Source organism: Alligator mississippiensis, chromosome 5, assembly GCF_030867095.1.
Source record: "Alligator mississippiensis isolate rAllMis1 chromosome 5, rAllMis1, whole genome shotgun sequence".
Taxonomy (NCBI): domain Eukaryota; kingdom Metazoa; phylum Chordata; order Crocodylia; family Alligatoridae; genus Alligator; species Alligator mississippiensis.
In genome coordinates, this window is record NC_081828.1 from 24,166,879 (window position 1) to 24,192,633 (window position 25,755).

General features: G+C 42.3%; 1 long non-coding RNA gene across 1 annotated transcript in view; it reads left to right on the forward strand.

Annotated features, from left to right (window-relative positions):
• Positions 1-25,755, forward strand: part of LOC109283577 (uncharacterized) — a 61,762-nt gene that overhangs the window by 24,467 nt on the left and 11,540 nt on the right. The window contains exons 2-3 of the long non-coding RNA XR_002090800.2: positions 11,475-11,531; positions 11,811-11,891. This is a non-coding gene — a long non-coding RNA (uncharacterized LOC109283577). The remainder of the gene's footprint in view (positions 1-11,474; positions 11,532-11,810; positions 11,892-25,755) is intronic.

Genomic DNA, 25,755 nt, shown 5'->3' on the forward strand with positions numbered 1-25,755 from the left:
AGCCTGCAGCAACAGCCTACTCTTATCCCACATGCAGATCTGGGGGCACACGCCTCCTGGGAAGAGACTGGCGCAGCCCCCCAGCCTGCAGCTGTCTCGGTGTGCATGTAGCAGCAAGAGCTGCACCCTGTGCCCCGTACCCACTAACAGTTCCCTCTACTTTACTCCCTGCTGCAGCCTCAGGAACGGCTGATGCCACCTGCCTGCAGCTGCTGGGCTGCGCCACACCTCTCCCCCCGCCCCTTCCCTAGCCCCAACCTCACTTATTCAAAAATCCAGAATTTTCAAATTTCTGCAGGTGCTAGGTCCCAAGCATGCCGGATTTATTAGGTTCTGTAATCTATGATGTTTCATAGTTTCATAGTAGTTAGGGTCATAGTTTCAAAGTTTCATAGTAGCTAGGGTCAGGAGGGACCTGAACAGATCATCTAACCTGACCCCCTGCCACAGGCAGGAATGAATGCCAGGTTCACAAGACCCCAGACAGGTGATCATCCAACCTCCTCTTGAATTTGCCCAAGGTAGGGGCGAGGACCACTTCCCTGGGAAGTTGGTTCCAGATTTTGGCCACCCTAACTGTAAAATATTGCCTTCTGATTTCTAGCCTAAACCTATTCTCCATCAGCTTATTACCATTGTTCCTCATCATCCCAGGTGGTGCTGGGGAGAAAAGGGCTCTGCCTATTTTCTGTTTATCTCCCCTGATGAGCTTGTAGGCAGCCACTAGGTCTCCCCTCAGCCTTCTTTTGCTGAGGCTGAACAGGTTCAGGTTCTTCAGTCTCTCCTCGTAGGGCCTGTCCTGCTGCCCTCTCACCAAGCGGGTGGCCCTCCTCTGAACCCTCTCCAGACTGGCCACATCCCTTTTGAAGTGCGGCTCCTAGTACTGGATGCAGTACTCCAACTGCGGCCTGACCAAATTCGCGTAGAGGGGGAGTATCACTTCTCTGGACCGGCTTGAGATGCACCTTTGGATGCATGACAAGGTATGCTGGCTGCAGTCTGGTATTGGTGGCTCATGTTCATCTTGGAGTCAATAATGACTCCAAGATCCCTTTCTGTCTCTGTGCTTTCAAGAAGGGAACTCCCCAGCCTGTATGTATGCTGTGGATTCCTTCTCCCAAGGTGCAGCACCCTGCATTTGTCTACGTTGAACCCCATCCTATTCTCATCTGCCCACTTTTGCAGTCTGTCTAAATCTAGTTGCAGCCTCTCTCTCCCTTCAAGTGTGTCCACTTCACCCCACATCTTAGTGTCATCAGCAAATTTGGACAGCGTGCTTTCCACCCCCTCGTCCAAGTTGCTGATGAAAATGTTAAACAGCGCAGGCCCGAGGACCGAGCCCTGGGGTACCCCACTGCTCGCATCTCGCCAGGTTGAGGACAACCTGTCCACCACTACTCTCTGGGTGCCCCCCATCAGCCATTTTTTTTACCTATCCAACTGTGCAGGCATCAATGCCACAGTCGCTTAATTTATTGATGAGGATGGGGTGAGAGACAGTGTCAAAGGCCTTCTTAAAGTCTAGAAAGACTACGTCCACAGCGACACCGTCATCCAAGGATTTAGTTACTTGGTCATAAAAGGCAATCAGGTTGGTCAAGCAGGACCTGCCTTTGATGAACCCATGCTGATTGTCCGTGAGCATGATCTCCCCTGCAGGCCCCCCACACATGTGCTCCTTAATGATTCTCTCCAAGATCTTCCCGAGCACCGAGGTGAGGCTTACAGGCCTATAGTTACGTGGATCGTCCTTCTTCCCTTTCTTGAAAATTGGGACCGCATTAGCCAGTTTCCAATCCCCCGGCACCTGGCCAGATGACCATGAATGCTCATACAGCCAGACCAAGGGCTCCACAATGACCCCTGCCATCTCCCTCAACACCCTTGGGTGGAGGGCATCTGGACCTGCAGATTTAAAAATGTCTAGCCCTTCCAGAAGATCCCTAACTACATCTGCACTGACTGAAGGCCTGACAGAGTTATCCCCAAGATTGTCCCTACCTCTGGTAGGTGGGATATCCCGGTCCCTGTTCAAGAACACAGAGGCAAAGAAACTGTTAAAAATATCAAAGAAACATTCTGTAATCTATTTCTTTAGGATAGCCTTCAGCTGCCTGCAACATAAGACTATCCTTGCTCTTTCAGCAATTCCTTTCCTCATTCACTACACATGTTCCACTTTGCAGCAGATCAGGGGAGGGGGTCCAGCACTTTTCTTCATTATACAACTCTGATTCAAACCCAGAGCAAGTTCATCCTATACCTGATGGAGGGGAGGGTATTTTCTGTAGAAAAAATAATATGTAATGACATGATTAGAGACAGTATCTTAATGCATATACTTATGAGAGCTGAATTAAGCTTAAAGACTATCATACTGTATATGTTTAACAGCTAAATTGAGGATAAACAGACAATCTTGATTCTAGAAGTGTTTTTTTAGCAAATAGTTTTAAAACATCACAAATCTGGATCAAATTTGGCCAGTAGTTTCACCTGAAAAAAATGAGAGAACTTTTGAAGTGTTTATATTCTTCAGTTTGAAATGATCTTCTGATGTAAATATATTTCCAGAATTTAATGATGAAAAAAAATAGAAAGCAAACAATTTAGATATAGAAAAAATTAAATATTTTAGTTGACTCAGTTTTTAAAATATCTTTCTTGTTTCTGTTTTCTCAAGGAGAGAAATTTTATTTTTTGTTAACCTGAAGTTAATTTTTTTTGTTCACCTTTGGCTCTGAGCTCTGTTTAATTTTGGCACTTCCTAACTTGAGTATTTGATTTCATCACTTTAATAATATTCTCTTAGCATACTGTTTTGTGTGTAATATTCAGTTTAATTCTCTATTGTTGCTAGACTTAAAGTTTAATTTTATTTAATGTACATTGCTTTATATATATATTAGGTTAGGAGTCATAACCTCTGAAATTCTGCCCCTCCCCCAGCTGTAAATAAAATAACTCCTACTAAAATTGGCTGTTTAGTGAGGAGGTGCTAATGAAACAAGGGCTTTCAAGCAAAGACACGCATAGTATGTGATTGGCCTAGCTTGGGAAAAACAAGGTAAGTCATAAAGGGTGCCTGTAGATGTGCGGGGATGCTACTCTGACAGCATGTTGGAGCAGACTTAATTAATTGAGTCAACTGGAGCATGCTAATTAGTGTGCTCCAGCAGCCTCTGTGTCTTGTGTATTTAGTGTCTCATGCTTCAAAATGGTGGTGGAGGCGCTTTAACTAAAGCTCATTGAATGGGCTTTAGTTAAAGCACCCCCGCTGCCATTTTGAAATGTGGGATGCTGAATACACAAGATGCTGCTTGGAGCCACTCTATTTAAGCCCCCCCCCTGTGTAAAGATGCCCAAATTTCCTAGTTTGGGGTCAAATCCAAATTCAGTTTGTTATATTAAAAAAACCAAAACAAATGGACCTAAATCTCATAGCTTCCCCCAAACTTTCCAACCTTTTCTACAAGGATAACAATTTTTATAATGCATGGAAGAAGCTCATTTTAAATTCTAAGCAGTCATTTGTACATCCAAAACAAATAAACCTTGGAGTTACAATTATTGCTTTTCTATTTGCTTCCAATGAATATAAACAGTTTTAAATTACCCTGAGATGTTGAGCTTCACAGTTATGTATCAGATACCTTTTCACTAAGCCCACTTCTGTGTTAATATTTGGTGCGCTATTAAATCACTTATTAGTAACAGATACAATTAAGTTATTACATTTCTTGCCAGCGCACTGGTTTGTTTGCATCTAAGCAGGTAAAAGAAGTTTATTAAAGAAAAACCCTGCGGCTGGATCTGTTCTACAGCAAGTCTTTGATAATTGTTTTAGTTGTTTCTCTGTCTGATGTAGTAGTATGTTGTTTGGAAGAGGTTTGTCTTCCTTTGTGTTGGAAAGCACATACCATATACTGGGCACTACTTTAGTGTAAATAATAATTTAAGTGTTTTTGATCAAATATCTGAAAAAATTTAGCCTGAGGCAGGCTAAAGTTGGAAAATGTTGGCCCCAAAGGTTAAAGATGCAAACAATTGCAAATGAAAGTGTTATGGAAAGTGTTAGGCAAATGAAATATAGGAGGGGGTGATTTTGTGGTAAAAGCAATGGAATGTTCTAAGGAGATCAGGGGGTATGTGCTGGATCTGACACACATTTCCTATCTGGCCCTGTGCAAGGCATGTAGTTTCTCTCTGCTTCAGCTCCTTGTGTATAACATAGAGGTAATATCATTTCCTTTCATCATTTACTTATTTAAATAGTAAACTCCCCAAGACAGGACAACTTAGATGTGTTCTGCTGGTAGTGTAAACATAACATTTATATCCTATTATAAGTCAATTTCCTGTATTTTCAAGACATAGATTTAAAAATCAAACTAAAGATGAATCATTGCAAAATACCCAGATTTTTTTAAATATGCACCAATACTAAAAAAGTCTGACCATTATTGTGACCATATAGAAGAAATTATTTGGATTCCTTTGAAATACACAGACCCATTATTTTAATGGTGTTTTGTTTTGCAAGTAACAAATATATTATGCATAGTTAAACTGCTGTTGTGAAATCCTTGTGACTGATTTTACTTTAGAAGGTCATTTCTTCAGAACACCAGGCAATATATTACTTTCATAATTAAAATATGATTATGTACAGTCAAAGACTGGGCAGAAAGCCATTGGGAGCTTCTTAATGGCTTTTAATTATGTTTTTAACTTCAGCATGTTATCTAGTTATTTTATTCTATTGTTATTAATAGGAACTAAAAGCCATTACAGAAAAAATGAAGCTATAAAACTGAAATTGGAATAATTCACTAAGCTGTAAAATCCAGAGTTATTTTGCTGTGATTTTCTCAAAAATAGAAGAATTAGGTGGGTTCATGTCACCTCTTTCTGCCAGAGAATGAGTTTGTTTTTTTTTCAGCACAGTGATCCATTTCAAAATCAGCATCTGTGACATATTAAGTAAGTATTGATCCATATTTTGCCAGTTCTAGAATTATACTGCCCAGTTCTGATCTCATTGACATAATTGGAAATCAGGAGCAAGCTGATTTTAATTTTATGCTGACATAAAAATTAGTGCAAGATCAGATTTGCTTTAAGCATTGCATGTTACCAGTTATTCATTAATATTTTCTACATAATACATGAACATTAATTGCTTGTTTAATCTATGTAAAAGTCCTTACTTGGAGGAGTGATGTGGGTGTTAGTAAAGATGGAAAAATAATGAAGATGAATGTTGAAATAATAGTGAGTGTTCAGATAAGACTGTTGGCTATCGGAACCAAAAGGGAGAGCTAGATGAACTGGCAAGATTTACCCATATTCTAGATATGAAAGACATGGAGAATGTAAGTCAGAGATGACTACCAAACTCTAGGCCTGAGTAACCAGGAGGCTGATGGTAAACAGTGAAGAAGAATGAGGAGACTGTAGCAGGTGTTAAAAGACAGACTGGAAATTTAGTCCTGGACATGTTATGTTAAAGTTGGCAATGAGCCATCCAGGTGGACATGTCAACAAGACCAGACTGAGATTAAGCAAGTAACCATTAGTGAGAGAAAGCAAGCTATTCACTGCCCTATTTAAGAGTTCAAACTGTGAAAGATGAGATTCCCATGGGTAACAAGAGAGGGCCAAGGATGGAGCTTTGTCCGACACCTACAATAGATCAAGGAGGAATAACTATTGAAATAGGTATGGAGGGAAACATCAGGAAGGTAAGATAAAAGACATGGAGACAAAATCATGAGAAGAAAAGAAGGACAAAGAAAAAGGGCTTGATTGAAATGATCAGATGCAGCAGAGAAGTTAAGAAAGAAAAGGATGGAGTACAAACTCTGAGATTTGGCTGGAATGAGAGATCCAGATGAAGCCAAGAGATAAAGTCATGTTAGAAACAGGCAAGACATGAGTGACTGGTGCCTCCTGAATCTGTGGGGGCACCCGCAGAAGCCGCTGACCCTGTCAAGGGGGCACCAGCCCTACCAACAGCAGTGTTGACCTTTGAGGGGGTCACTGTCCCCGTCAGGGGGGGCACGTGCAGCCCCGTGCACACCATACCAGTCGCATATGGGGCAAGATGAATTCAAAGTGAAAAAAAAATGGTACATTTAGTGAATTTGGACGCAAAGTGAAGAAAGCAATAGCTGGCGGGTGTGGCTAAAGCTGATTTTTATGAGCATGAGAGGCCAGTGTCTTGCATTCATTAGAAGAAGATGATGTGGGAGTATGTGAGAGTAGGATCTCCAGGAGTTTTATTTAGGAAGCATGCAGGACAGTGTCTCCCATATTTAAACTGTGTAATCTAATTGAAATAGTGGCACAGTTGTCCCAGTGGTTGCAGGAGACTGAGACTTGGAGCCCTCTTGTTTTAAAACAGAAATGTTGGCTGAACATTTTCCAGGGAGGCCTTTTGCCAAAATTGTCCAGGCAGAGTTCAGATTGGCTTATCTCATGGATATGCCATAAGCTCATTTTTCCTCCTCCAGAATTCTGGCTGGAGGTGCTTGCTTTGTGATTTGGGGTGCAGTGTGGGATTTTCAAGAATGATGGAGAGCCTGCTGGTAGTATGAGGAGCAGATACTTTAATTGACATGACTTTTGAGTCTGTGTGAAACTTTGGTCCCTGATTCACTTCAGTGGAGATTTGGCCCAATTTGGTGGCCGAATCTCTGAATCCAAATTGAATCAGGAGACCCTTTAATCTCTCTGAATCAAATTGGAACCCTCCAAATTGATTCAAAGTGAGTTGGAAAGATTTGGAGATTCAGATATAGGCACAGCTTTAAATGTTTTTTTCTACATACCTCAAGGTACCAAGTGGCTCATGAATACTATGATGGTGAGGTGTTTGGAGCATTCCACAGGAGCACGGAGCGCTCCCCAGCATGCTCAGCAGCAGACCCGGAAGTGGACCAGAAGGACTTCTGATCCACTTCTGGGTCCTCCAGGAAGCACGCTGGGGGACTCTCCTGCACCCCCCTGGCATGGTGACTGGTGCCTCCTGGGTCTCAGGGGGCACCCAGGGTCCCCCTGTGGCCAATTGCTGAGCTGGGGGGCTGTGGAGGGCCCATCCAGCACAGTCCCCAGCAGACCCAGAAGAGAACTAGAAGTACTTCTGATCCACTTCTGGGTTTGCCACCGAGCACACAGGCCTCCCCCCCCGCACTCCTGTGGGATGCTCCATCTGCCCCAGCATCACAGTAATCGTGAGCCACACCTGGTAACTCGAGGTATGTAGAAAAAACATTTAAAGCTGTCCCTACAGCCAATCAGCATCGAATCTTCAGATTCGGTTTTGGCCGAATCGAATCAGGGACAGTGATCCCAATCAACGAATTGAATCACTGTCCCCAATTCAGGCTAAATCTGAAGTGAATACGGCCTGTTTTGCACACCCCTAATCATTTTTATTACAAAGACTTTTTTAATATTTTGCTTTTTAATTATTTATAGACTTCTCAGTGCATTTGGATGGGTCTTTGTTATTTGCTTGAAAAGCTAATAAAGAAATCATATGAGTTGCATAATGTATGACATGTACTTTTTGGATGAACTGTGTCCAGTATTCACAATGAGATCAGAGGCCAGGGAAAAAAAATCACTTCCTTCTCCTGTTTCTTTTTCTGTTTCTTCATGAATTCCAAATCTTGTTTACTTGACTGTTCCCCAAAGTTTCTGAAATCTGGAATGTAAATCTGGACCCACTTTTGAATAATTTATAATTTGCATGAAAATTATATAAAATTCATGATTTGGGTTGGTTACAACAGAGGAATGCCAGGAGTCTTGTAATTTTTAAGCTCTTGCTCTCAAATGTTATATTTGTACCCTAAAATCAAGACAAATGCCACATCACCATCTGCACTGGAAACTGATGTGCAAATACCCTTCTACAGTGAGACAGCCATATTATACACACCTCCAATAAAATGCTTGGAATCACATTTTTTGTGAGCTTTTGAAGGTCTGCTACAAACTTGTTAAAAGTTATTTACAGCTGTTGAACACATGGTTTGTAAATGTTCTATTTTTCTTTGGACAGTTACTTTCTTTAAATATTTTAAGGAGTGTGTCAATTCAGTAATTTTTGTTTTTAGTGAATCACTGGGGCTTGATTTTCTGCAAAATCCAGGAAATATGAAGCCTGCAGTTTTTTTTCTGACTGGCAGTCAATCATAGGCGTTAACTTCCACTTCACCCACCTAGATCATGCTCAGTGGAAAGTCACAACATGTAATGGATCTTCAGTAGGTTGCGGAAAAAACAGTTTGTAATCTCAGTCCAGTTTCTAGAGGACTGATATTCACAACACCGGTCAGTATCTTACAATTACCTTTCAATAATAAGTGATGTGTCTTTGCAGCTGTAGAAAAGACATTGCTATACTTTCTTTTTGAAATAAAGTAACCTGGGCTACCCACCCAGAAAAGGGGCAAGCATAAAAAATTCTACCTGAGAAGCAGCATAAATTTTAATGCTTTTTTTAGCACGTATGCAAAGAAGAATTTGGAAGAGTTTCTGAGCAGGAGAAGAGCTTACAGGACTCAGATTCATTGCCTTACCCTTAATTTTTCCATAGAAGCATGCTACTTGTTTATGGAGACTTTAAATCCTTTGAACAGGAGAAGAAACATTTGGGTTGAAATGTCAGGTTTTTTTATAGCGATGTAATTTAATTTGAAAAAAAAAGGATGCATTTTGTGGCTCTGGCTGGGGAGTGAAGACAAAATGGAGTAAAAGATGCAACTGAATAAATGGCATTTGTCAAGTAGGCAGAAATTTCTTCTCCTGGCAACACAGGCTATTGTAGGAGAAGATGACATTGAGAAAGAGCTAGAAATTTCCAGCACAAAGTTTCCTGGCTGGCATCCAGCCAGAAACAGCAGCAAGGAAGCATGGCAAAACAGTAATTTTTAGAAGCCAAACTGAGTTGACATTTAAAAGACTTTAAAAAGTTAGTAAGAACTAAGATGAAGTAGCTTCTGTAGTGGTAATATTTTGCCTAGTATCAGAGACTTAAAGGAAACTTTAGTTTCTCTCATGAAACCAACTCAAAGTGAAGCAGGAGAAGCAAATAAACATTTAATTTGATCTCACTGCCTATCAGTGTCCAACCTTTTCTTGGCTCATGAACCACATATCAATTTCAAATGCAAGCCACAAAAACAGATTTCATGGTGAAGTCTGCACTATATTCAAATTTAGCCAGATTTAGGAAGTAAAATAAGCAAATTCTAGGAGGAATCTATTGTTGCCAGAGACTGTTTCTGTCCCACCGGTTCCTAGAGGGGCCCAAGATGATGGGACTTTATGGGGACTGACAAAAACAAAGTGCTATAAAGAACACTTGAAGAACAGCTACTTAACTCGGTTCTGCTGAGATGCTTAAGCCAGCAGAAACCCAGTTCTGGTTTTTGTTTTGTTTGCATTGGTTCATTGGGCCCCCTGTCATATTTAGTATTTTTTCTTAAAGCTGAAGCTGCTGGAGTCATGGGGATCATGTGATAATTTTAACATACATTTTAAAAGTAAGTTTCTAGCTTATTTGGCTATAGAGAAAAGCCTAGAAACAACTTAGGCAGACAAGATTCTTTGGGTAGATGTGATATTTTTTATTAGACCAGCTAGAAAGTTGGAAAAATTGTTCTTTGCAAGGCTTTGGGCACGAACGCCCTTCTTCAGGCATAGGGAAAGTTTGCTGGTGTTTGTGTGCTTTCCTGGATAGAAAGCACACAAACACCAACAGACTTTCCCTATGCCTGAAGAAGGGTGTTTGTGCCCAAAAGCTTACAAAGAACAATTTTCCCAACTATTTAGCTGGTCTAATAAAAAATATCATATCTACCAAAATAAACTTGTCTACCTATGTCCTTAGACCAACACAGCAACAACCATCAACCCTAGAAACAACCTAATGGCTCAAAAGCTAGGAATTAAAAAACAAACCCCAAAACATCCCAAAACATTTATTATTTTTGCAAAATTTCATGGCTTTTGGAGGTGGGCAGGGAGATAAATTGATTCATGAATTGAATTCTGCTGTCACCTGAAGGCATTATGTCTTTTAGCACCCATAGGATCTATGTAATTCGAGGCAAATAAGTAAGCTAGAAGTAGTCAACCTGGAACTCCTGGAAAAGACAAGAAAGTCTTAGCTTTTTGGGAAGTCTGATGACCATCTTAGGCTAGAAGCATGCATTTGGCTCAATTGCTGAAAGGTGGCTGACCTTGCCCAAGTATGCTGCATTGCCTGAATATGGTACACATTACAAGTAGGGAAGAACGTCGTTTTACTACACCACACCAAATGTCTTTGAAGCCAACAGCAATGGTGGAAATGAAAGTAGCACGTAGGTCCCCATTACTTCAGGAGGAGGACCCTGCTTACACATTACTTCATCCAAATTTCTTTAGTCCCCTGCAGGCATCTTGAGGGACATACAATTAAATAAGCAAATTATGAAAAATGTAATTTAGGTATTACCCACACTGATGCCCTATTTCCTTTATACACGAGCAATCAGCTATCTGTTTCTAAGGACACTTTTGGTTTATACAGCTTTATATATCAATTCTCTGGTGACTGTTTTTCTGCCCCTACTTGCTTCATCGCCTTTGATAGCACTGCATCCTGCTTTTTCAGCATCTGTATTCAGGTGCAGTTTTAGTGTTTCTCACTGCTAAAGTAAATTCATCTGTGTTATTTTATGGCACATAAGCTTCAGGCATGACAGGCTCAGTGGAGGAGGAAGGAAAGGGTACACATACAAGGTGCATATCATACTAACACTAGGCAATGTGTATTTTGGATAAATGCCTTTGTCTTTGGTAGAGTCTTATGAGTCCCATTTTACTGCCTTATGAGCAAGTTGTGGCTTGCAACCTATGGTTGGCTGCTCCTGTTATAATCGTTAGGCAAAGAGGAATCTGCAGGAGGGAGAAAGCAGGGAACTGCCAGCCACCAGCAGCAAGCTAGAGTTGGTTTAAAGTATTGTCCATTGTAATCTTCCATGCCATTCACAGGTGCGTCTGGTCTGTATGGGTTTTTCGGACTTTGCTGTCGCTTGGGGAAGGGACAGCCTGTTATTGAGTCAGATTCCAGATGGTCCTCAGGGATTCTCTCCCACCATGTCTTGCTGTAATACATTTGTTTAGTTGGGAGGAAGATTCATGTCCCGTCCCTCCTGGTCCCCTTCTTTGATCTTCCTGCCCATCTTCCCATTTGGTGCTCCACCTCTCCTACACCCCTCCTAATGCCAACCAATGATGTTGAACCCCAGTCTTCTGGGTTTGGTTCCAGTATAGTTATATGTATCTTGGCCTTTTGAATTGGGATAGATGTATTAAAATGTCAGTTCGTCCTGCTTTGCCTCCTGGTGCCATTTCCTCTCTCACCGGCTCATGGTCACTGATGTGTAGACAGCTGTGTCTCTTTCTCTCCTCAGGTTCCTCCTGGATCCATTCCAGTCTGGAGATGTTGGGAGTCCACGGCTCTGTCTCAGGTGAGTATTGTAGCTCTCCTGGGCTTAGGTTATTCCCAAAGGTCCCTTCCTGGGGCGGCCAGCACTTTCCCTCAGTGGGACTTTGTTCTGTGCCCACCGGAGAACCCACTTTGGGTTCCTATTGCCCCCTGTCCATTGGGGTTTTTATTCCCCTTTCAAGGGGCCAGCCAGCAAATCAGTGCCGGCATACTGCCATTAAATGTGTCCATGCCAGTGTGGGAGCCGGTCTTGTCTCCTCCCGGATCAGCTGCTCTTTGCTTTTTTCTTTGTCCGGTACAGCGTTCCTCTCAGCTGCGGCTCCACTCCCACCACTCTGGCTTGGCGCAGCTTCCCGCTAGCTCCATTTGTCTTTCTCCTCAGGTAAGTTTTCCTCCTTGGCTCTGTTTCTGCCACATCCATACACAGACATGAACTGAAATAACCAGAGATGTGAACTTCTTTTGAGTGGGTTATTTTAGATTAATTTATCACAATGATAAGCATCCCACACTTCAAAGCTTGCAAATAGAGCATCTACTGCAGGAGATCTTTAATATTGTGAAGAAGGAGAGAAATCAGGTGGCTGGGGCTGTATTTGGAATGGGGGAGGAAGTTGAGAAACAGAGAGACAAATCAGACAATTGAGATAATTCGAGTAGAGATGTGCATGATAAAAAGAGATTTTCTCAGTTGTCCAGTGAATGAGAGACCAGAATGAAATAACTGACAATAACAAATCTCTTGAGACCCATCTCTGTCCCTGTGATTAACTTTCTTGTGTTTTCTTCTGATGCTGGCTTTCTTTGTTATAGGAAGGAGGCAGGATTTAGATGAGATAACAAGGTTTTATTGATGTTTGCTCCATTAATTTTGAAAGTGGAGGTAGAAGGAGTGTAAAGTTCACGTGTGCTCATACTCTGAAAGTGTATCTATGTGAAAAGAGCATCTTATTTAGCAGGACTGCTTCCAGTGTGTATTCAGAGTCACATCAATTGAAATTTTGGAATAAGTAACTTTTAAAAATGCTTTTTGCTCCTATGGGCCTTTCCCCCTCCCCCTCCTGCGAAAATGAATCTAACTATGAGAGAGCAAGACAGATCATTTCTTGACTTCCGTGTCCTATCATTCATTAAGTTCCAGTTACCAGGCCACCTGTCCAGTTGGACAAATTCTGCCCCAGGTAGAGCTCACAAACAAGTTGTATAGGTCCATGCCTGATCCAACACCCCTTTAAATCAATAGATACATTTATACTGAATTGCATGGGATAGAGACAAGGATCTAACCGGTCATTTTTCCTCCCAACTCATTATCGATGATGAATCCTGGTCAAAGAGAGCCTGCCAATTGTGAGTTTGTAGGTCTGGCAGCTGTAAGATAATGAATTTGCCTGTTGCAAAGTGACTTTTGGAGCAGGACTGCATGTTCAATGATAATATGTTAAAAATTCTACTAAAATATTGTTTATTGAATTAGAGAGTAGAAAGGTATAAACGAGTAAAAAAAGAGCTACTGCTGAAAGTGTCTGGAACATTGCAGGGTAAAGCTCAGAGAGTCTGCAGTAAGTTTCAACTGGGAACAAATTCCTTGTAAATCTAAATGGGACAGAAGAAACTGACCTTTAGGAACAGGGAATTTTCCTGTTTGATGAAAACATTTACTTGAGTTGACTAAGGATTTTTACTAGAAGGAAAAAGGAAGGCTGGAAAGTATTGAATGATACTTTGAAGCAGAAGTATGACAAACTACCTATAAATTGAGGTATAGGTCCTCAGCTAAATCAGCTTAGTTCCACAGATATCAACAAAACCAACAGTAGTTATAGTTAATATTTGTGCCCATATGTCTTTATGGCTAGATTAAGTTGTCAGCATGTGCTACAATTGCATCCTCATTTTGCTTAGACCTACCGTGGCAAAAGAGGCAGTGACATCTCACCTTGCAACTGTGAACCATTGGGCTCGTGCTGCTGCTACTTTTTTGCCTTCCTCACTGTGGGAGCTTCTGCATGGGTGCTGGGGGACAGAGGTACCAGGAGCAAGAAGATGTAGGCTAAAATTCTGGTCTGATGGCCATGTTTCTATTCTTATGTTTATATATTAGTTATTGATTTATATAGTAGGGAGCAAAATTTAATACACGTAGATTAGTAAAGTGCAATTTTATGAATATTTTTCATTCAGCATGGTGCTAGAGATCCACATGGAATTCTTCATTAAGTTGCCACATGTGCAGGGACAAATTTGTAATATTTCATATATTTTCTTTATTAGAAATGAGTGTGTCCATATTGCCAGCTAATATTCCCATTTAAAATTTCAGTTCTGAGCTTAATTTTGGTTTTTATCTCATTTTATGGTTTTATCTCATTCTAGAAGTACAACTTCTAGACACATACTCAGAAAATCTGCTCATAGTCCCTTTTTACCCATCTGTTTTGTTTTGACTTTGACCCTCTTTGTTCTCAGAACCTAAGCAACAAATCATGCCATCCCTTTTGTAAATACGTAATAGATATTAAATCCATAAAAAAACTGTTTAGTACATCATTGGTTTTCATGAAAAGTTTCATTAGTTTCTTCCTATACATTAGCCTATTACATACAGAATTTCTTCGTAAAAGAATGTAAAGCCTCATTTCCTTGATTTGAGGTTTTTGATTATACACAGGTATGAGTGAATATAAAACTTCCTTTCAGCAATATATTTAAAGGATTAGAAAAATGTTTGGATAAAAAGAAAATAAGGTGTTTTTAATGGCAATATTTCTTTTGGCTCAAGAATTTGCTATTTTCAGCTCTCCCTACTTTTTCATATTGAAAAGCTTATGTTAATTCCAAAACTACACTTTATTCTGTGGGACAGGATATCAGAACAGAGTGTTCCCATATCTCCAATGAAAAAGTATGTGACTTATGTACTAAAAAATACTTTGGAAATGGTAAATTAAAGAAAACATGCTGATAAAGAGAACTGATGATTATTTACTATACTTTATAACAGCACTTGAAACTTAGCCAAGATTATTTTTAAAGGAAATTTATAATCAAAGAGCATATTATCAGAAATAGCAACTGTACACAAAATTTAGCCAAGTAAACCTATTGTGGCTAATGCCAATTACTTGATTTAGTTGATAAACCCATATGCCATCTCTACTTCACAACTCTTCTTTCCTTGATCATCTGACCTTGAATTCCAGATGAAATCCTCTTTTAATATATGCATGGTCTTATCCTGCATGACTCAGACCAGTGGTTTACAAATTTTAGCATTTGTTGGTAGGAATGTTGCAGCAGTTTAGCTAAATATTTTTAAATCTATCTAGTTAAGTAAGTACAAACCCTAAAATTACTGAATTAAGCTGATTTAGGTAAGGGCAATATCATTTATACCTCCTGTTGTGGTTCAGGGGTAGAATCCTTGTCTGCCATGTGGGAGACCTGGGATTGATTCTCAGAAGCACATATCACTACAACCATCCAGGCATCAAACATCTGGACTGGGTCTGGCCTTTGGATGCTGTCTCAATGATCTAAAGGGAAGATTGAAGGTCTGGGCAGCCTCTACTCCTGCCCTGGCTTATGGGTCAAAGGTCCTAGTGATCTCTCACACATACACCATGATTCAGAAGGAATGACAGTTGCCTGCTAATTCTATTTAAATGCATCTGTATTAAGGATTTTATCTGGTTTAACTAAACTGATTTTGTGCTGGGTTAGTTAAAGCAGTACAACTCGACAAAACCCAGCCCTTACAGTCAAAAAACTCATTACACCATTGCCTAGTATTTGTATCCCACCCCAAGTAAACAAGATGAATTCATTTTAATCAAAATACCAGACTGAAACTCATTTGTGATTCTGGCAGTTGGCCTGCTTTTCAGCACAGTTCGACAGTACTCAGAGCAGGAATAGTGGCAGCTATGCTTTCCAGGAGATCTAGTATGAGAACTGTTGAAGATCTCCTTGTCCCTTTATGCTAGAGCCTCTCATTAGAAGTTGCTTGGATAATCCCATCTCTCATTAAAGTCAAGAAACACAAGTGCAGGCCCATAATCGAACATTGGAACTGTGCATTTGAAAATATGATTTAGACATTAATACTCATTAGAAGTATTGTCTTGTAGCAAAATGTTGTTAGAAAATGTAGCAGACACATATGAAACAATTTTCATTAGTAAATGTCTGGACATTGATTCATCTGTAATTGTCCATAAATATATGTTTCTGAAATATACTCTGCTCAACATTAATTAAAATCATAAAGCTGAGGGAGGTTTTCTTACTAAGCCTTTTCCTTATGGTAAGTTAAGATTTATGCCTTTTTACAAACATGACCACTCACCAATAAAAATACTTCCATTAAAAACATTTCTGAAGCTGAGTGATTTCCATCTACCTTGTGGGACTTTTTTACCATTGCATTCAGCATTTTAGATTAATACTTTTAAAATGCAGTATATATTTCATAATAAATATTGTGGCAAAGTGGGGCTCCCCGCCTAGCCACAGTGCTAGATTCCCCACTTGCCTTTCCACACCTCCCACCTAACTTTCCTGCCACGCTTTCTTCTTAAATAATGAGGATATTAATTAGGCGGGAGGCTGCCCATTTTATGTCCCGATGCCAGGGGGCACTATCTGTGGCTCTGTGCCTCCCCTACACTGCAGCCCATGCCTCGCAGATGGCATCCAGCTGTTACTGTGCTCCCGGCCTACCACCAGAGCAAGCTTAGGTCACGCCATCAGGCCTCAGTCACATGCACATTCATACCGCCCGCCTCTCACTCAGGCCTCACACACTCCATCCTCTCTCATAGGGTGTCTTTCATCCATTGACAACTTATTCTGCCTTGCTTCCTCTTGGAGTGGGCCCCTTAGGCCATAGGCTTAGCTAGTCCATCCCTTGGGTGGCAGACGTACTGTCTTTTGGGCCTCTCCCATGACCCTCACCGGGGAGTGGCCAGTCAATTCCCCAACCGGGCTTAAGCTTACTCTGGCCTCTACCGTGGGCAACTCTCTCTCTCTATATAAACGTACTGGGTTCTCGGCCCTCTGGTTCTCCCCCCCCCCGCTGGGGCTCTTCATCTCCACCCCTTTCTGGGCGTTCTGTTCATCTCCACTTCATAGATTGTAGAGTCAGAAGGGACCACAATGGATCATCGTGTCCGACCCCCTGCCCCTGGCAGGAAAGAGGACTGAGGTCAGATGACCCCAGCCAGGTGACTATCTAGCCTCCTCTTGAAGACCTCCAAGCTAAGTGATAGCACCACCTCTCTTGGAAACCCATTCCAGATCCTGGCCACCCTTACTGTGAAAAATTTCTTCCTAATATCTAACCTAAATCCATTCTCAACTAGTTTACACCCATTATTCCTAGTCAGTCCCTGGGACGCCTTAGTAAACAGCGCTTCCCCTATTCCCCGTTGACCTCCCCTAATAAATTTATAGGCAGCCACAAGATCTCCCCTCAGCTGTCTCCTGTGAAGGCTGAAGAGATTCAGCTCTCTCAACCTCTCCCTCTAGGGTCTATCACGAAGGCCACTAATCATGTGAGTGGCCCTCCTCTGGACCCTCTCGAGATTCCCCGCATCCCTCTTGAAGTGTGGCATCCAAAACTGGACACAGTACTCCAAATGCAGCCTGACCAGGGCCGCACCTCACCAGGGCATTCTTATCCCCTCACTCGGGGCTCCACACTGCCCCCTTCACTTGGGGCTACTTATCGTTGCCCCCTTACTGGGGCTCCACGCCGCCCCCTCACTGGGGCTACTTATTTCTGCCCCCCTCACTTGGGTCTCCACACCACCCCCTCACATGGGGCCACAGGGCTTTGCCCCCCGGTGGTCTCAGGTGGCTGTAGCCAAGCCTGGTCCCAACTTTCCCTCTCAGGGTTTTGCACCCCCACAGGGCTCAGGTAGCTGCAGCTGTGCCTGGCCCTCACTCTCCCTCCTTGGGGTCTTTTGGGGTCTTGCACCCCACAGGGCTCAGGTGGCCTTAACCATCCCTGGCCACAAATCTAACTCCTTGGGGTCTCGCACCCCGCCGGGCTCAGGTGGCCGTAGCCATGCCTGGCCTCATTCTCCTTCCTCAGGGTGTTGCACCCCACTGGGCTCAGGTGGCCTCAGCCATGCCTGGCCTTCAACTACCTCCATTGTTACTTAACCCACCCAAAGGTGAGGGCTAGGTTTAAGGTGCCCCTACCCACCTTTCACCGGGGTGATAACTGGTCTGGCATTTCCTGGGGGCTCCTACACCGAGAGCCCCACTAGGCCACCCAATTCTGGCAGGGTGCAGTTTTAGGTCATGCCCAGGACCAGGAGCCTCTAATCCATCCCCTACAGCTCCTCCCTTACCTCCAGGATGCAAAGCCTCACAACCAGGCAATGTTACTGCCTTCCCAGCCAGCAGGGAACTGAACTTTTATATGGGTGACCAGAGGTCTAAAATGGCCGCCACAACTAGGCACTTGCTGGCTGTTTGGCCTAGGTCTTAAAGTGTCAGGCGCAAACAATGCCCTGCTACACATCTTCCCCCTTTAAATGGTACCAGGGGAAGGTTTCCCCTGCTTCTTCTCCACAACAGGCTCCCGTTGGAGCCTGTGAGAGCCCTCAAGTGGTAAGCACCTGCAGAGGTGCTCTACCACACACCTCCCCCCTTAAAATGAGATCTGGGGGGGCTTCACTTGGCTGCCTTCCCTGCTGGGCTCTGCTCCAGCCTACTGCAGCCCCTTCCACATGGCGAGCACCTCAAAGGTGCTTTGCCACAAATATAAATATTTTAAATACATTTTTGAGATACCAAAAATTCTAGGCACGAGCTAGACCAGTAGTTCTCAAACTGTTTTGGGTTGTATATCCCTTCTTTAGTTTGTTAGTACCCCTAGGATGTTGTACTATGGATTATTAAAAAGCCCCAACACTTTGCCATTACAACCGTACTAACTTTTTCAACAAACCAAGGATATTGTGTCAGCAGTTTGGGCAGAACAGCATAGGAAGCAGAGATCCAGTGGTCCAGAGATATTCAATGGTATTCTTTTTAAGGGTGATGACTGCTGAATCCTTCATTAGAATAGCAGTTGCCTTTTGTGTAAAGGCAAATGTCACTGATTATCATATTTACTTAAATATAAGACAAGCCCCCAACAATGATCAGTGGGGAAAAAAGTCCCTCATCTTATAACATCTTATTTGGGGTGCAAATACTAAGAAACATCCAAGAAACTTCACTAAATACATTGTCTATCTTTGAACTGCTGCTAAAGCAGCATGTGCTCAGTAATGGAACTAAACTATGAAGCTGACTAAATACAGCCAACACTCAGCATGACTAAACTACATGACCCATGTTGGGCAAACATACCAGTGGGAACCTACTACAAGCATAAATTAGTGCAACCCATTTGAATAAGATAGGTAGTGCCCATAGAGTGCAGCTTCCCCCCTCCCCCCCAGCACCTACTCTATTCCAAGTCATGGTGAGTCACTACGTCGAATACAGTTTTACTTCCTCTTCACTCCCATAGCTGAGATGTACCTTTCTTTCCCATTTCCAATGCTTCCTGTTTCTTTATCAGCCTTAAATGTCTGGCAAACATCATCAAATGGGGCCCCAAACAGTTCACCCAGAATCCCTCTGTTGCCCCTTCTCTCTCAGCCTGTCACATATGATTAGTGTGGTCTTACCCTTCATGAGGTGAAGCCAGACCAGGTTGCCCTGTGCTTCATCTGCATATAAATTTTTGGCGGTTCCCAGGATGCATGACAAGAACATCTAGTTCCAGCCATGAATGGTGGGGGCTAATTAGTACATGGATCTTTTGTGGGGAGTATCTCGAGTACACACACATACTGAGCAGTGCTGAGATGAGGTCACCATGGCTTGAGATGCTGTTGACTGGTGGGGCACAGACCAACGAACTATATGGTAAATCATGAGCCTTTTGGCTTTGGATTAATAACATGACATATAAGAAGGCAATAAAGAAGAGCCCTGATGCAACCAAGGGATAGATTCCAGCTGAACTGAGAAAGAGAGCAGAACATAACCATGCTGAACCTGGATCTGGAGAAAAAGCCGATGACAGAGTATCCCACTGTTCCTCTTCGATATGCTGAAGCAGATGGGAATCCCCCTGACCTTCATCGGCTGGATAAGGACCCTGTACATGAACGTGAGCAGTGAGGTGCAGGTCAACGGGTTCCCGAGCACGTGGATCATGGTAAAGTCAGGGCCCATGAGGGCTGCTCACTCTCCCCAATCCTTTTCATCCCTGTCCCAACGCATCAGGCAGGACCCCAGGATATGCAGAGTCTGGATCCGAGGCAGCAGCGAAGAAAAGATGAGGGTCCAGGCCTACACGGATGATCTGAACATCCTGTGCTGAAGCAAGTTGTCAGTGGAAAGAGCGCTGTGGCACACGCAGGTCTACGAACTGGCAGCAGGGTCCAAGGTCAACATGAGTAAGAGCACCTGTCTGACCTTGTGTGAGCTCGGGGATTTGGTGTCCCTGTGGGTCTCTGTCCCCCGTGAGTGGGTCAAGATCCTCGAGATAGAGTTTGACCCTGAGGTGAGTGGAAGGAAAGCATGGGAGAAGACGGAGACTAAGGCTAAGTAGAGGTTGGGTCTGTGGCACTCGTGCTGCCTCTCTATGGGCGGGGATGCATGGTACTTATGAAGGTAGTGTTGCTACCATTGCTGTTGTACACTGCACTGATGTTTCCCCCTTCTAAGAATCCAGAGAGTGATGGATCTTTTAGGGATCCAGATGGGAGAAGGTAGCAAGAAAGACCCTGTATAAGACTAAATAAGCCAGGGGCAGGGGAATGCCAGACATCCTCCTGGTCCTGTGGGCAAGGTACACAAGCCAGATCTGTGAACTGGCAATGGGCGTAAAGTCCAAAACAGCCTGTCTCATAAGATATTTTGCAGGACACCTCCTGAGACTGGAGGTCTAACCACAGAAAAATACAGGAGGTGGTGAGTACCAGGGACATACTGTCGCCTGTGGACCTGCTCCTGGGTGACGAGTGCCAAGCCGTGTAGGAGTAGATCTTCCACAAAGACCTGTGGAAAGACCACAGACACCTGAACTGGCTGATAGCCCCTTGAGCTCTCCCAGTGAAGGCATGGAAACACAGGGAGAGGCAGCAAGGTAGACCAAGCTGTCCGAGGGCAACCTGCTAAGGGGCCACATCGACCACCTCCTATGGCTCTGCTCATACACCAAGGAGGTGTGGAAAAATGTAAAGTAGCTCTGCAAAGCAGTGATAGGTTTGGCAGCTGATGAGAGAGGTGCCGCTGTATGGGCACCTGACTAAACACCAGGGGAGCTTGTTGACCTGTTTTGATCAGTGCATCAGGAGTGCCCTGTGGAAGTCCAGGAATCTGATATACAGGCACATGAGCCTCAAGGTGGCAGACTGTGTTAAAATGTTTCTGAATGAACTGCAGACCTACTATCGGAAATCGGTAGGAGAGGATGGGGAGAATGCAGCCAATGCCACCTGGCAAAGGAACACTTGGCATGGGCTCTTCAACCCCCACCCTCTCCAGGGGGGAGTGGACTGTGATAATGAAGAGGGCAGCAAGGTGACCAGACCTGGAGAAAGCGATGAGGACAGCAGCAGTAGAACCTTCAGTGACAGAGACAGTGGCAACAAATGAACTGAGATTTTAAAACCCTGACACCAGGGCTAAGACTAAGGGATAGTGTGATCAGGTTAGGGAAGGCCTGTGGGTGGGTGCACAGGAGCGAAGATCTGTGAGTGCATGTATTGTAATGGGTGTGCGGGTTTTTGATTGTGGTATGTGAAGGAAACTTGCTAGAAGATGTGTATATATATAACTTCTGTGTGTGTGTGCGCGTGCGCGTGTGAGCGTATTTTTTACATAAAAAAGAAGGTGCTAAAGTACTACTTAAAAGTGTATTTATAGAGTACCTGTGTTAAAACTTGCAGCAGTTTTCCAAAAGGCAAAATACATCAATTCTGGATGAACTAAGTCTATGGGTGCTATATGCAAATTACTACAGCTATGTTTATTTTAAGGTAATTGTTTTCAAAATTGCTTCTTACTTCCATGTGCTCTGGGTGAGCAGGATCTGACAGTAAGGAGGGGGAAGGAGCTGCAGGGGGAAGAAGTTGTCAGGGCAGAGGGCGAAGGGGCTATCTGACCCCCATATTTATTTTCCTTGCTATAACTGTGGCAGGAGGAGATGACAAATTCAAAACAAACCTCCAATAATTAGATTCTATATCTGGAAAACTATATCAACTTTTGAATTTTCCAGATATAGAATCTAATTATTGGGGAGTCATCTTCTACTTGAGTAAATATGTGTGGACAAGTGGTCTTCGTTCTGCAGTTCCTGTAGTCTGGTTCATATTTTAAAATCCTGATAGTAATGAAGATCTAGGACTACGTATCTGTAGGCTACAACATCCCAGGGTATGTGACAACTTTTTAGATACAAGGGAATAGTAATTCTGGAAATTACATTTGATATAAATTCTCCTAGGCAAGGTGGGAAATGGACCAAGTGCCTTAGTGACATTTCATAAATCTATTTTGTTTTCATACACTTTTGCAATGTATTCATTTTCTTTATCAGAAATGTGTGTCTAACTGCCTTGACTTGCTTCAGTTATAAAACCAGCTCTAGGTAGCCCTCATAAATATCCTGATAATAACTGTTATTGCTGACCATTTAGCTTTTATTAACAATGGTAGTTAAAACAGATATTGACATACATGTATACGTTTGTGTATGGCTCCAATCACTTGTTTATCTGCGTGTATAAATGTTTCGATCTGTCTAGACAGCATAGACCTACATGGCTGATGTAGTACTTTCATCATTGTTTTGTTTGGGGTCTCAGTCTGATCCTAAGTGCACTGCAGTCATGTAAACGGGGAGGGGCACTGCCTTTGGAGCGGGGAATGACAAAAAAAAGCTGCTGCTGTAGTGCCCTATGCATTGTCCAGGGCGTGGAGCTGCCCTGCTGTGCCTCTGGTACAGTATCATTGAGCACACCTGCTTTATACTATTTCCACATAGTAGTCTCATCTTGGGTTACTTCTTGACAAGCTGTTTACGAGTAATGTGTCACTGACTAGGTAGGAGTTCCAAGTGGATTTGCATAGACTTAGCATTTTTATTATCAAGTAATAATTATAGGGACTCAGTATTTGTTAATCCAAAATTAGGATAAACAAGATATATGGTGACAGGGAAAGCAGTGGTGGGGGTCAAGCAGCCCTTGCCCCCTTACCCCTTTCCCTCTCTGCCTGTCCCCCTTTTCACCTTTATGTGCCTCTGCCCATCTCTATGCCACCCGTTGTCTGCCCCCCATCATCTACCTCTTTCCCCCCATCTCTTACCCTTCCCATGCCTGAGCCTACTCCCCTGCTGCCTATCCTAGGTACCTACACCCCCATTCCTGTACCTGATTCCAGACTTGCCCCCCACATGCCTGCCTCCTTGTCATCTGCCCCAACCCTGCTCCCCCTGTTGCCTACATCCCCCCACAGCTTATCTTTTGGGTGTCTCTGCTCTGGCTGAGGCAGTCTGCAGTGACTCTGACCTTGGCCCAGGCTATCCAGGGAGAAACAGAAGTGGAAGCTTCAGTTCTGGCAGTGTTGGGGCCAGAGGGGCTGGAGCAGGAAGAGAAGGTAAGCACTAGCAGCCGGTGAAGGCAAGCTGCACAGTCTCTCCCATGCTCACCCCAAGCTGCACACTTTGGGTCTCCTTCACATTCCCTTCAGTCTCCCCCATGCACCCTGCATCCCCATCACATGATCCCTCCCTGCCGTAAGCCGCTTCCGTAGTCTCCTGAGCCACCCCAGCCTTGGGGCCAAAGCCAGAGCTGAGATGCCACCTGCTCCAGGCTGGTACTCGAATCTAAGATGAGACTCCCCTCACATCATGTTGACTGGGGAAAAAAAAATGTCTTGGATTTGAGCACATATGGTAGGGTTTTGCTTCATATGATCACACCCACAACATAAAAAAATGAAGGAGGACCACAAACTTTTAAAATGCCACTTCAGTGGGCGTTGAAACAGTCTTCAGTTCTAAAGTATATCTATTTTTAGTCTTTTTCATAAAAAAAATTCAAGGGGCAGAGATTATTAAGAGATACAATTATTTTTCAAAAAACAGCTAACATGATATCTTACTATATCAATTGGCAGTATGTAACATAAAGTTCTCAAATTATACCAATAACATATTTCCACATATTCTAAATATCCGTAACATTAAAAATATAGTTTTTTATTTTTTCACTTTAACAATGTATTTTAACTTTTTCTCTTGCTTATTTTTAGTGTCTTTAAAATATAGTCTGAAGTTTTCAAATCCCCATTTAAAATATATTAATATCTGACTATTCTGCAAGCTAACATTGGTATATTAATAGTGACATCTTGTTGGATGAAGCTGTGGATTATTAGGAGAAGTGAATATGAAAGAACTACATCTGCCTTAAAACTAGGTTGACATAACACAAATAAAATATGATGTTGACAAATGGAATAGTGCGCACAGGGCTCAGTAATGAATATGAGTACAAGATACAAGGGAACATTGTGTAATAGGGACATAATGGGCAGATAATGTTTAGAAAAAAAAGAATATAACAAAATCTTAGATTTCAGTACATACAGTGCCTAGACCAGTAAAGTATTCAGGGCTAGATTTTCTGGGCATTGTTCATGTATTGTTATTTGTAATTTGAATCTTATTTTGCAGTTCAGGAGCTGTCCATACCAATGAACAACTGTCTTGCTGATTTAATCCTTTGCCATACATAATTACCATGAATTCATATGCAGTCCTATTCATTGTACATAACATGTAAGCACACCAAATAAGAATATATTTTATGTCCATTTATGCCTAGACCCTGCTGTAAAGACCTGGCCCTGTCAGCTTACAGAAAGGAAGGAGCAGATAGAATAGTAATAATTACTAAAGCCTTCATGCTTTTCTATATGGATGTCCCTTGGGCTGGGAAATTCTAAGAATTCTCAATAAGTTTCCTCCATATTCTTCCTTTGCAAGGGGCAGGGTCTGGCCACCAATAGAAAGACCAGAGGCTTACCTTTGAAAGGCCTGCAAAGCATCCAGATGAAAAGATCATTTGTCCTGTGCCTCCATAATACAACTGGGCTCCTCCTGTCAATTGCTTCAAAATTACATAGCTTCCCTAAAGCTGGGACTTCCCCAGTTATAGTAGTCACAGAACTTCCCCAGCAGTACTAACCAAAGAATCTTCCTTTCACAGTTTGACAGCATGGAGGTGAAAGCATCTGGATGTTGAACAGGTCATCATTAATTTGCATGATCATGGTGAGCAATAATTTAATGGGCAGCCTTATGCCCTCCCCCCTTCAAACCTTAAGCTGCAAGCTTCTGCTATTTTAACTGTCATATAAAGAAATAAAGCTATTGTTATTGTGGCTAGGAAGAGATTTCTTTTAAGAAAAAAGTGGCAAATATTTCCTGAACTGAAAGTATGATTAAAATAAATGTAGTTCTTTGTAACTTTTAGTAAAGAATAAAGAGAAGTAATCAGGTATACCAGTGCAAATATACATTAATGGAGGCTATCTGTAACCCTAGGAAGGAATAAAAGAAATGTTAGAGATAATGAATATAATAAAATACTTTGTCACCACAAGGCCCAAATTGATAAAACCTAAGAGTTTATTGCTTAATTGCTAGTGCCTTCAGTTTTCTCATGGTGCCCAAGAACAGTTGTGTGGCCTGCAGTCTCCTTAAATTATTTTAAATATATATATATATATTAATATTAATATTAATAGCTTATTTAAAGATATAGAAAAGCATACTTTGACCAACTGTTAGGTTTTACTTTATGCACGCTGACAAAAATCGATCCTTCAAATGTAAATTATTAGCAAGAACACTTGCTGTATTAAATAGAGAAATATTGTGGTCACATTAGACAGCTGGTCAATTTTTTTCAGAAAAACAGTTTTCTATTAGAAAATGCCAATATGACCAGACTGATCTCCCCTCCCCATGAAATCATTTCCCTTTTAACGAGGTTGTGCATAACAATTTTTTGTTAAAACGTCAAATTATTCCATTTCAATATTTAGAAAACAGATTGTTTTTCTTTTGAAATATAAACAGTTAACATAAAAATCTTTAAAATATTATTTCTAAAAAGATTAAGATTTTTTTAACTTTGTTTCTAGTTGGGATGATT